General features: G+C 41.3%; 1 protein-coding gene across 3 annotated transcripts in view; it reads left to right on the top strand.

Moving 5' to 3' along the window:
• The window catches only part of LOC114137745 (attractin-like protein 1), a 324,777-nt gene that overhangs the window by 285,829 nt on the left and 25,536 nt on the right, over window positions 1–13,412 (top strand). The window lies entirely within an intron of this gene.

Raw genomic sequence — 13,412 nt, 5'->3', positions numbered from 1 at the left:
GCACCTGTTAATGTTAATTGGATGTTTGGAAGCGTGGCCAACATGAACTTCAAGGCTTTGTTCTCTTCCTCCACTGCTGTTGTTAAAGCTACAGACAGACTTTAATTCTAAAACAGAGCAGAAAATCAACGTCACCATTCACAACTTTTTCTTCTGTTGTCTCATAACAATTTTGAATTTCTAAATTCTTATGAGGAACAGCAATGGTGCAGACTGTTGAGAAGACTTAATGTGTTGTTTAGAAACTTCTAGAGACTATTGAATTTCTTTTTTTAAGTTTTTGTGGCCTTTACTTGCAGACAGGAAATGGGTAGAGGGAAAAGGAGGGACGACATGAAGCAAAGGTTAATAATAGTTTCTGTATATGAGGTGCTACATGAACTGCAGCAGCAAGGATTTCATTTAAGCAAAACTTATTTACAGCGCTCCTGACCTAGAGAAAATAAAGTTCATGAGAAACATGTGAATTGTGTTTTAAGTCTGGATTTAATTTGAGAATATCTCATAGGAGGAAAACTATGTGCTAAGCTATGATTAGGACACTTGTCTGGACCAATGGATTGAGTCTGGGACACTATGGCATTTTTGTAAGCAAGTAGTTGTTTCTCTTTAATAACTGAGATGAAGTTTGACGGATTCAACTACTTTGGCTATCATGCAAAGCCAACTGAAACCAACTGCAGAAATCTCTGGTCTGATCAAACCTTCAAGCTACAACAACAGAGTAACATATTTTTGTGAATTTGAATCAGTAGCCATTAAAACCATAATATACTTTGAAACTGGAAACATGGCCATGATTGTAACAACCTGCTAAAAGCATTTTTGTTTATTTTTAGCTACGAGTATTTAGTTCTTCAGTATGCTCTCCTTTTATTTGATTTGTTTTCCTCTTTGGAAATGATTGCTTCAGTTTGAATTGTAAAGCAAAGCATTGAGCATTTACATTAATTAAATGAGTCACGTCTTATTGTTGTTTGCTGATGTCAATACATTACATTTATAGACGGCCTTCACCTTCAAGAATCCTTGAGAAGGTTTTTTATTTTCAGTACCTGGAGCAGCAGAATATTGTTGAGGTTTTCCAATTTGATTTCTACAGCACTGCTTCTGCTCTTTACACCAGATTTAATTACATATTTCTTGCTACTGACTCTGGTGATAGTGTTGATATAACAGCTGTATTTGATATAGTGGATTAGAGAATTAAAATGTCTCAATTGGAGCACTTAGTGGGCCTTATGCCTAGTTCATACGGAAAGATTTATGTCCCAATTTCTCACCTTTGTCAATTTTTAGAATGCCCTGATTATCGAGATGGCTCTAAAGATAATCTTAAGAAACATTCCTGCTGTGTGTGGCGTGCTAAGATTGATCTAGTTTGCTTGGTAGGACTTCAGGACCTCTCCAGTCTGAAATTGGGGATATTCAACTTGTTGGTTTTTCTTGGGCCGATATTGCAGTGTGTGTAGTGTTCCCTGAGGACAAACGATGCCTGTGGAATGTGTGGTGTAGCCAATCAGAAAATGACTGTCTTAGTGCATCAGAATGTCACTGGCACAGACATTGGAGATGTGAACCAGGCCTAAGGGACAGAGCAGTGAACTGCTTCAGAACTTACTTAGGATATCCAACATAGTTTTAACCTCTCTTGGTGACGTCCCACATGGCTCAATTTTAGGCCCCCCTTCTCTTCTCTCTTTATTTGCTCCATACTACACAAACATGTCACATCTTTTCACTATTATGCCAATTAAACTCAGATTTATGTCCCACTAACAAGAAAAATGTATTCTGTGCTGGATCACATCTAGATGATTTAAACAGCTGGATGGCTTTCAACTTCCTACAGTTAAATGAACAGCTGAAACCTCCCTCCGTAGATACAAGCTCATGGACCAGCTACACTAAAACAACCATCACTAATCTTGGGGTTAAAGTGGACATTTCAGTTTCAGTCATTGGCTCAAGCTTTTAACATTTGAGGCAACTGGGCTTTAGAGGGTAAAAATAGCTATTTTAGCTTTGCTCCACTAGCTGCTGATACATTTTAGGATTAAATTTAAAACACTTTATTTAGATTTTTTGACATTCTCCATAGTTTTATTCTTTTTTTTACCAGGCGTAAGTTTAGAGAGAACCTCTGATTCCATGAAAAAAAACCTTCAGTCCCAAAATGTAACAAGGCTACTGAATTGTTAGTTTAATGACATTTATTGGTTTGTGCCACCAGATGGCACTAATCCTTGTCTTTAGTCCTTTAAGACATCAGAGGAGTTGTTACAATGTAATCTCACTCAGATAGTTTGTAGAAACTTTCACCTATGTATACTTGGATACAGCAGATACATTTAGCTGCTGCTTTTTATCTTGGTGTCTTTATCTTCTGCTGCTGCTATTAGAACAAGTTTGTGTTGACATTTACAAGCAGCTATTTCTCAGAGCGTGCTTGTTGGGATTATGGTGGGATAAATCTCAGGGCCTTTCCAGGTCACCTGACAACCAGCAAAAGGTCACATTTGTTGCTTCACCTCTCTTAATGAAAAGAAACCAAAGTCAGGCAACCTGTGAACCTGTTGTTTTCTGTTCTTCCTCCTGCTCCCATGGAGTGAAGGAATTACCTTGAAGCAGCAGGAGGGGAGAAAACGCAGGTCAGAAAAACAAGAAAATATAAGTGTTACAGATTTATTATTCTGTCTTTGCTTTAGTTTCACAGACTGTTCTTAAGTACTTTTGTCCTTGGTCGCTTATTTCTAACAGCTAGTTTTAGTCTTATGTTTAGTTTTTGAAAACTGCTTGAAAATTAATTTTATGAATACAATTTGGAAAGAGTTGAAATGTGATATGGAATAAAAATTAGATGTGTGAATATTCATAATGAGAGAAATATTTGGGAGGTAGGATTTAATAAACTTTGGCTTCTTAATCCTTTTCGAACTCCGTTTTTTACTTTTGATTATGATGGTACTGAACCAGGTTGGCCTGTTCTGTACTGTAATATCCATCAATATTTATTTACCAGTGTTAAATAAAATTGATATAGTATGGAATACTATATCATGTAATATTATATAGCATGCATTATTTACTAGCATGCATGCATTAACTTATATTAGAGTTAATATTTAAGATCTGACACCGATTTAGTGTTATTAAGTGTTAAATGACTAACTCCAGCCAGATTTGATATTTGATACTTAATTAGAGTTGAGTTCATTTGTGGCTCCTGGTTTTGCTGCTTGTTGAGAGCTGGTGGTTGACATGCTTCAGACGCTCCACATTCTTCCTTCTTTAGTAAAACTTCACATGGAGCTCAAGCATTTAATTTTGCTTCTTTTATTGTGAGTTAGCTATGTTTTACCATTTTTATTAGGTGGATCAATAAACTGACCTGGATTTTACATGTAAGCAACGGCCGTTGCTTACATGTAAAACCGATTTTAAACCTTATTTTATCTTATCTACATATACAAAGGTCTCTACTGTCCTCGTTGTTACCAACTTAGCAACTTTGTCGCTATATTTGACAATTTTTCAGACAAAGAATCAGAATCACCAGGTCAGGATTCTTAAAGGGGCAGTATCATGTATAATTGGTTTTTTGGGCTTTATGTCATGTTGTTATGTTATTCCCTTATCCAAAACAAACTCGGAGTGCTGCCTTGATTCTTTTATGCATGTTTGAGAAATCCTTTAATCTCCATGGCAATCATTCAGCCTTGAACAACGCCTGGGTGGAGGCAGGTGGAGCTAGTCTGAGCTGGGTCCAAGTCTCTGAGCTTCCACCTCACAGAACAAATGTGAGCAAATTGCTGTTTGCTCCTTCAGCCTAGCAAACTTCCCCTTTAAAATCAGTGATCGGCTGGTAAACTACAATTAGTGCCCTCAAATTTTTATTTCTGTGTTCTAACATTTAGCAGGTATAAAACACGTAGTCAGTGGCTTCATTTATTCCATTAGATGTAATTTTGACTTGAACCTTGAATTATATTTTTTGCAGGTGTAATACTAAGTCCCACGTTCTTGCAATTGAGTTGCACTTTTGTGTACTTATTTAAGGCAGCTGAAGAAAATCAATTTCATTCCCTCAGAATCATGCTGCCACCACCGTGTTTCGCCATATCACTGCAACCAAAACAACAAGATCATAATGAAGCTATAAAAATTAACCAGTTTGTAAAAAATTACATTTTTTTTGCAAAAAAATGTTCAATAAAAAGGTTTTGTTGTACTTTTTTAAATTTTTACAATGTTTAGTCATCTCCAAAATGATAAATTATCCTCCCCAAAGGTTTTCAATATTTTGTCAGAAATTATTTTATTCTATAGTTTTTCCTGTTTTTTGAAAAGGTTTTTCTTTGATATAACCTTTAATTTTCTATCCAGTTTTGTCCTTTGCACATTGTATAGACAAAACAAACCCATGTGGCTTTTTCTGCTATTGCAAAAGTAACTTTGAATTTCCATAAAGGTACAGTAGAGTATTTTAGTCTAAATTGTCGGGAAGTAATCTCTTGGCCACTGAAGCTGTTTGCTCATTTGTCCCTCCTTTCTTTTCAGCAGCATTTTTTTCCTTTTAATGTTTTCTCCCTCTTCTTATTAATCAATCTTCCGTTCTGTCCGCCTTATTGCTTTCTCCTCTGTCTCTCTCCATCATGTAACTTAGTGTCAGTTTCAGGTTCAGCTGACTAAGCAGCAGCAGCCATTAAGTCCTGAACACTCAGCCAGTGAACATAAGGTTTTTGTTGTTTTTTATAGTGTGGGTGTGACTCTGTGCTAGCCGTAGCTCCAGTTTCTCAGATCTGAGTAAAACTTGTGGAGTGAAAACAGAACCAGGATGTAAACTGGTTGGTAATCATGTTAGGAAACATGTTTGGATATTTAAAGTACAAAGAGCCTTCACAGCATTGTAGTCAGTGTTTTACATCGAAACACAGGTTGTTTTGTTTATTATAGGTTTCCTGATTCTTCTACTACCATTCTTCCTATAAGATGTTTGTGTTCATGTGTTTCTTAGTTTTTTTTTGCAAATATGCTGCTGTGTCTTCTGGCCAAATCCCTCCACTTAGTTCTCATCTGCTTAAAATGTACAGTGAAATAATGATGTCTTATCGCCCTGACGTCGTGTGCATGGATACCTGAACGTTCCAGACTGCCAAAACTTACACAACTAAAACGCAAAACACAAAAAACCCATCACTTCTGATAGGAAAATAGTCATAATTTTGAGTTTTAATGTTGTAATTATGAGAAAAAAGTTGCAACTTCAAGTTTTAAAGTCATAATTCCAAGAAGAAAAGTTGCATTTTTGATCTATAAAGTTATAATTCCTAGAATAAAAGTCATATTTTGTAGTTTTAAAGTCAATTCCAAGAAGAAAAGTCATAATAATGAGAATGAAAGTTGTAATAAGTTTTACAAGTTTTTGAGCAATTATGTCTTTTACTTCTACTTGACTTTAAGACTCAAAATTATGACTTTAAAACTTGTAAGTGTAACATAAAAGTTTGTAATTGTGACTTCCTGTTGGGTGTTTATTTTCTCTTTCATGGCCAGAATGGGCTTCCATACACTACACCATGGTCTTTAAACTTCATTATATTTTTGTACAAAAAATACCCACCTAAACAAAGCAGATTTATAAAACTTTGCTGTACTCACTAATGTGAGTACAGCAAGTTGTTTTACACCAACAGCTAATGCTCCATGGAGGATGTGGAAATAAAAAGCAGACCTGTGTGTTTGTGAGACACAGCTGCAGCTCTCTGGCAGAGGTTTAGAGGCTTGGCAGCCATATTCTTTCTCATTTGGCCATTTTCTCAGCAAACACTCTTCTTCCCTGCCCCGTTAATAATGATTGTGTTTCTTCGCTCTTCTCTTTCCTCCCTGATTGATATTTCCGCCCCTCCTCCTCCTACAGTCCATCAATACTGAATTTGGAGGAAGAAGAGAAATTTTCAGGAATGATGATGGCTGCTGGAGCTTCGGTTTGATTCTCGGTGTGCATGTGAGCGTGTTTGTGCAGAACTAATGTGATTGTATGTCAGCTTCTAAAATATCTGTGTGAAAACCACCTCTGTTAAGACAGAATCAGATTAGTCCTTCAGCCAGACACTGAGCATAGAGTGAGTAGGTGAATGAAACATATCTTCTCCTAAATTAGGAACAGTCGAAAAAAAAAAAGAAAAAGTTTGGCCTCTCGTGGCATTAGAGAGATGATTAATTTGCCGTCTAAGAGAGAAAGATGAAGGGATGGAGGGGGAGGTTGTGAAGTGGCCCTTGTGTCCTCCTGTTCCGTAATAGGATTGTTCGCTTACTGACGTCCTGATTAAAATGGAAATTCAATGAATCGCCCATCTCACTTGGACATATAAAAACCCATTATGTGCTCGTCCAGAAGCTCACAAGTCTGTCCAATGCAATTAATACCGGTGGGTGGGGAAACCACCATGTGACCTGCTGGAGGTGACGGCAGAAAGTAATTGACACAAAGAGGTAGGGAGAGGGAGATGACTAAAATAGTCGTCATAAAAAAAACAAATCATATGAAAAAGTCTGTCTAAGACAAAAACAATTGTCTAATTTGGACACAAAAACACCGTGTCCAAATTAGACCAAAAGGTCATGGTAGTTTAAAGGGGAGAAAAAATAACCAAGCCTAATAAATCTTTAACGTATAGACACATTGCAATGTAACATCACACACAGGATGACTACCATTGGTTTTATCAACATGCAATGAATCTGCAGTTATAAGCTTTGATATAATGACTGTGTCATTAAATCACCGAGTTTAGTTTTAAAATTAGGCAAAAAAAAAATTGTAGTGCTGCTGCTAAAACAGTAACTATCATATCAATAAGAACATCTTTTCCACTCATTACACCAACACTGTCTGTCTGGCTCCCTGATCTGCACCACTTCCCCTCAGTGCAGCAGACCCCCTGTGGAGAACAGTGACAACATGCAGACACAGATGTGAAAATGGGGAAAAAAGGGTTTGGATGCAGAGAGGATTGGACACGACAATTTTCTGCCCAGTGGGATGGACATGCATGAGCAGCCTAATCAGCTAAGGAGGGCACAGCGGGGAGGTGGAAGGGGGGTTGGGGGGCTCTTCACACCTCAGCGGTCTCACAACGAGGCTGTGTGCAGATGAGATATGTTTGACACAGAACCGGGTCCGGATCGGAGCCAGGTCTGACCTGAAACTCCCAAACAGAGGACTAAAGGGGTAAAGAGGAATTCTGACCTATGACCTCAGCTTTCATTTGTTTTAGTTTCTATCTTCTAATTAATTTCTCCATCAGGTGGTATCTCTGAATCTGTTCAGATAAAAATATGGAACGGTTCCAGTTTAATCTAATCTCAGGTCAAATAAAAAACAAGATTTTTTTTTTTCTAACAAGGAGCGTCTGGTGTTCAAGTGATGAATTCTATAGCCACCACAAACACTAGCTGCATTTCCATTGACCATGAGATTGCACAAATTGGAATTAAATTTTTTTAAACAAATGGAAATATGTCAATGAAAAATCAAAGTTCTTTCTCCATGATTAGTTGGTTTTTCAGCCATATTGAAATTAGTTTATTTCACCAAACAATGCTGTGTGAAAGCGAACCTCACCAGCTGAAAATATAACCTAGTCTACCAGACTATCAAGTTCCCCTCCTGGATTGCCATGTTTTTAGTTCCATCCTAATCATCAACTCAGTCTTGCTTCCTGAAGAAAAATATCCATACTGGATATTTTTGAAGAAAAATATCCACACTGTATATCAGACTACGTTTAAAAACATTCAGTTGCCGTTTTGTCACTGCCGATCGCCTCCTGCCGCAATGCAAACCACAAACAGATTCAGAATTTTATTTCAACAATCTCTATTTTTGTGCCACCCTTCCAAAAAGAACAGGTACTGTCCACAACCTATCAACAGACTCTCCCACCTCTCTGCAGAGGTGGGAGCCACCAGAAGCTTCTTGGCTGCTCCTCTGGTTAATGCTATTGCTGCCTCCTTGTTCATTGTTTAGGGCTTGGTAAATGCTGGCGTCTTCCTCAATGGTTTTGGTTTGATTTTAATATCAAAGTGATGATATCAGGCCAAGTCAAGATCTTCTTCCTTTTAGCTTCAAAATAAGAGCCTCAGTTGTAGGTATCATAGGTTGTCTGGGCAAAAGAACTGACCATCATTTCCAGGGTACATTACACATGACCAGATGAACTAACATGCTAACATCAACCTGGTATTGCTTAGCGATACATACTTATCTTTTCCAGAAATATTGTGGAGTTTCAGTGTCTCAGGATGTTGTGCCTTGAGTTTTCAAACAGAAGAAAACTGAAGTCACACACAGTTGGACTGGTGCGAATGTCAATCAGTTATTGGGTATGAACTTGTGTTCATTAAATAGCAATATTTAAGTGTTTAGCTGCGTCTGAGTGGGAGGGTTAAACCTTGCTTCGACTGTCCAACTAGTAAAACCTGAAACTCTGTGTTCTGCTTCACAGTCTGAGGGAATGAAATAAAATTACAGTTTTAAGACAGAATGAGGATGAGGGTGCATATCTGTCCAGTGATCATTATTTTCCTCTTTTATTACCCTCAGAATACAGGAAACCAAAGTTAAGTTGATTAGATCTCAGACTGGAGAGGAAGGAATCTCATTTGGATTCAAAGACAGCTTTAGATGAGATAAAACTAAAGAAGCCAGAGAAACTCTCAATATTGGTGCTTCTATACATACAAACCTTAGCGTGTAAAGAGGTATTATAGGTGTAAAATCAGCACAATCACCATATCAAATATTCTGCTGTGCACTAGCTCTGTGCTCCAGGCATCTATGGATGTGAACAAAGATAAGAAAAAAAGTTTATGAGAGATGAACCCGATACAGAAGTTCTGTTTTTCCTCCAGTTGTTGGAAATTATTACAATGAGTTCTTATTTTGACCCCTAGTTCTCATAGTCTGTGTAGGTTAGAAACAAAGTGCTATCTCTTTCAGCTGTAAAGTTAACTAAAAATCATCTGATTCGCAGTAAAACCAGAAATATAAACTATCCATCCATCCATCCACCCATCCATCTTCTTCCGCTTATCCGAGGTCGGGTCGCGGGGGTAGCAGCTTCAGAAGGGAGGCCCAGACTTCCCTCTCCCCGGCCACTTCTTCCAGCTCTTCCGGGGGAATCCCGAGGCGTTCCCAGGCCAGCCGAGAGACATAGTCTCTCCAGCGTGTCCTGGGTCTTCCCCGGGGCCTGCTCCCGGTGGGACGTGCCCGGAACAACTCACCAGGGAGGCGTCCAGGAGGCATCCTGACCAGATGCCCAAGCCACCTCAACTGGCTCCTCTCGATGTGAAGGAGCAGCGGCTCTACTCTGAGTCCCTCCCGGATGACTGAGCTTCTCACCCTATCTCTAAGGGAGAGCCCAGCCACCCTACGGAGAAAACCCATTTCGGCCGCTTGTATCCGCGATCTCGTTCTTTCGGTCATGACCCAAAGCTCATGACCATAGATGAGGGTGGGAACGTAGATCGACCGGTAAATCGAGAGCTTCGCTTTTTGGCTCAGCTCTTTCTTCACCACGACAGACCGGTACAACGCCCGCTTAACGGCAGATGCTGCACCAATCCGTCTGTCGACCTCCCGCTCCCTTCTTCCCCCATTCGTGAACAAGATCCCGAGATACTTAAACTCCTCCACTTGGGGCAGGACACCCCCCCTGACCCGGAGAAGGCACTCTACCCTTTTCCGGCTCAAGACCATGGCCTCGGATTTGGTGGCACTGATCACCCATCCGGGCCGCTTCACACTCGGCTGCGAACTGCTCCAGCGAGAGCTGCAGATCACGATCTGATGAAGGCAAAAGGACCACATCGTCTGCGAAAAGCAGAGATGAGATCCTAAGGCCACCAAATCGGATCCCCTCAACACCTTGGCTGCACCTAGAAATTCTGTCCATGAAAGTAATGAACAGAATCGGTGACAAAGGGCAGCCCTGGCGGAGTCCAACTCTCACCGGAAACGAGCCCGACTTACTGCCGGTAATGTGGACCAGACTCTGACACCGGTCATACAGGGACCTGACAGCCCGTATCAAAGGGCCCGGTACCCCATACTCCCGGAGAACCCCCCACAGGGCTCCCCGAGGGACACGGTCGAACGCCTTCTCCAAGTCCACAAAACACATGTAGACTGGTTGGGCGAACTCCCATGCACCCTCCAGGACCCTGCCGAGGGTGTAGAGCTGGTCCAGTGTTCCACGACCAGGACAAAAACCACACTGCTCTTCCTGGATCCGAGGTTCGACTATCCGACGGACCCTCCTCTCCAGGACCCCTGAATAGACCTTGCCAGGGAGGCTTAAGAGTGTGACCCCTCTATAATTGGAGCACACCCTCCGGTCCCCCTTTTTGAACAGGGGGACCACCACCCCAGTCTGCCAATCCAGGGGAACTGCCCCCAATGTCCATGCGATATTGCAGAGTCGCGTCAACCAACACAACCCTACAACATCCAGAGCCTTAAGGAACTCCGGGCGGATCTCATCCACCCCCGGGGCCCTGCCACCGAGGAGCTTTTTAACCACCTTGGCGACCTCGCCCCCAGAGACTGGAGAGCCCAACCCAGAGTCCCCAGGCTCCGCTTCCTCAGTGGAAGGCATGTTGGTGGGATTGAGGAGGTCTTCGAAGTACTCTGCCCACCGGCCCACAACCGAGTAGAGGTCAGCAGCACACCATCCCCACTATAAACAGTGTTGGTGCTGCACCGCTCCCCCCCCCTGAGACGCCGGATGGTGGACCAGAATCGCCTCGAAGCCGTACGGAAGTCTTTCTCCATGGCCTCTCCAAACTCCTCCCACGCCCGAGTTTTTGCCTCAGCAACCGCCCGAGCCGCATGCCGCTTCGCCCGCCGGTACCCATCAGCTGCTTCCGGAGTCCCACAGGCCAAAAAGGCCCGATAGGACTCCTTCTTCAGCCTGACGGCATCCCTCACCGAAGGTGTCCACCAACGGGTTCGAGGGTTGCCGCCGCGACAGGCACCGACAACCTTGCGGCCACAGCCCTGATTGGCCGCCTCGACAATGGAGGCACGGAACATGGTCCACTCAGACTCCATGTCCCCCACCTCCCCCGGGACGTGTTCGAAGTTTTGCCGGAGATGGGAGTTAAAGCTCCGTCTCACAGGGGATTCCGCCAGACGTTCCCAGCAGACCCTCACAACACGTTTAGGCCTGCCAGGTCTGACCGGCTTTCGCCCCCACCACAACTCACCACCAGGTAGTGGTCAGTGGACAACTCCGCACCTCTTTTCACCCGAGTGTCCAAGACATATGGCCGCAGATCCGATGAAACGATGACAAAGTCGATCATCGAACTGCGGCCTGGGGTGTCCTGGTGCCAAGTGCACATATGGACACCCTTATGCTTGAACATGGTGTTCGTTATGGACAATCCATGGCGAGCACAGAAGTCCAAAATAAATATAAACTAAACTATGAAAAACAGATTCTTGTCTTACCAGATGGTTTAATCTATTATTGACTGATTTAAAAAAAAAAATAAAAATAAAGTTCTTTAGTTTAATCGGCACACAAACTCCAGCCACTGTGGATCATAAACCAAACGCAGTCTGTCATTAAGAAATGAATTCAGAAAAACTGCAGAAGAAACTTTTCACATGACCAGGAACGATCACTTATCAATGATCACTGATCATTGACATGCTAATTCCTTATCAAGTCTAAGAAATTATTAACAAAATGGCTTAACTTTACAGCTGAATTATTCCACGAATAACTTTTTTCTTTAACTACTGGCATGCAATCTTGATGAAAAGACAAAAGGAATAATAGACATATTGAATGATAAAATAAGAATCAAATCAAATTATTGAATGAACTATGACCAAATGAAATGGAATATTGGAACATAAATTCAAAAATTACTTACTAAAAAAAGCTTACAAGTTTAGCAAGGAAACAAGGGAAAAATCTGATTTGCAGAACCAGAAATGTAGTAAAACGTTTGCTGAACAGAGTACATTTCGAGCATGTTAAGATTACTGTGGTACAAAAAATGTGTCTTTTGCATTCCTTGCTCATGTGTGTTATTTTATACTGCTATCATGTTCGAAATAAATAAAATGGAGGAGGTCAGGTCACTGTCCAGACCGACCCAACACCTTTCAACAACAGGTTGTAAACCTCCACATGTCGAACGCTAACATTTGGACCAGACAAAGAACATGTGATGTTAGGCTTCATATGAGCCTAACATCTCTATAGAGTAGATTGAATCTGACATGAAGGAAAGAAGAGAAGAGGAAAACAGGATGGAGGAGAGGAGAAGAGATCGGCTGAGAGAGAGCCAGTGAATGCTTGCAGCGCTAAATTCAATTGTTCTGAACCAACACAATCTCTAACATGTGGCGGATTTAAAATGGCAGAGCTACTCAATATAAGACAAGAATTTTACAGCCTCTGGGATTCAGGTTCTGGTCTTGTGGTGGGGATCGGTTCTGATCTGATCAGCTCTGAGTTTTATTACAGGAGAAGTTTGACTGTGAGGTCTTCAGCACAAAGAATGCTTAGGAATTAGTTCTGATCAGTTTGTGAATAAAAATGGAATTCATCATTTTACAGTAAGGCAGGTTACCTGTATGCCTTCTTGAGAATTGCTCCACTGAGTGACTAGAGTATGACAGTTTCAGGTTTCAGGTTTGTGGGAACCAGAATTTCAAACAGGTTGGATATTCCATCAACCACATGATGGTTGGGAGATGGATATGAGGTCAATACACGACTATCAGGCAGGGACTCGAACCAATCACAAATCAGCTGAAAATGAGCAAAAATCTCACAGTGTATCCTCAGATTAAGCTAAATTATTTACAAAGTAGCTTATTACAAAAAAGAAATCAATATTTTTCAGTAATATGAACTATGCCCTGATTTCAATCACAAAAACATTCCAACAAACTTTTATGATGAGCTTGTAGAAGGATATACAATTATTTTCTTTCAATATCAATGCTCTTAACAAATAGAAATAATTTAGTTGAGCAAGGAGGCTGCACAGTGGCACTGTTGGCTTGCATTTAGATGGTCCTGTGTTCGATTCCCGGCATGGGGTCTTACTGCATGTAATTTGCGTGTTCTCCCTGTGCATGGTGGGTTCTCTCCAGATACTCCGGCTTCCTCCCACAGTCCAAAAATATAACTGTCAGGTTAATTGGTCTCTAAATTCTCCTTAGGTGTGTGTGCGTGGTTGTTGTCCTGTCTGTCTCTGTGTTGCCCTGCAATAGACTGGTGACCTGTCCAGGGTGACCCCGCCTCTCGCCTGAAATGTCTCCCTGGAGATAGACACCCACACCATTCCTGACCCCAGTAGGGAAAAGGGTGTTAGAAAATGAA

This window comes from Xiphophorus couchianus, chromosome 22 (genome assembly GCF_001444195.1).
Source record: "Xiphophorus couchianus chromosome 22, X_couchianus-1.0, whole genome shotgun sequence".
In the NCBI taxonomy this organism is placed as follows: domain Eukaryota; kingdom Metazoa; phylum Chordata; class Actinopteri; order Cyprinodontiformes; family Poeciliidae; genus Xiphophorus; species Xiphophorus couchianus.
Note: the sequence above shows the minus strand (reverse complement) of the source record. Positions and strands in the feature narration are given on the sequence as shown.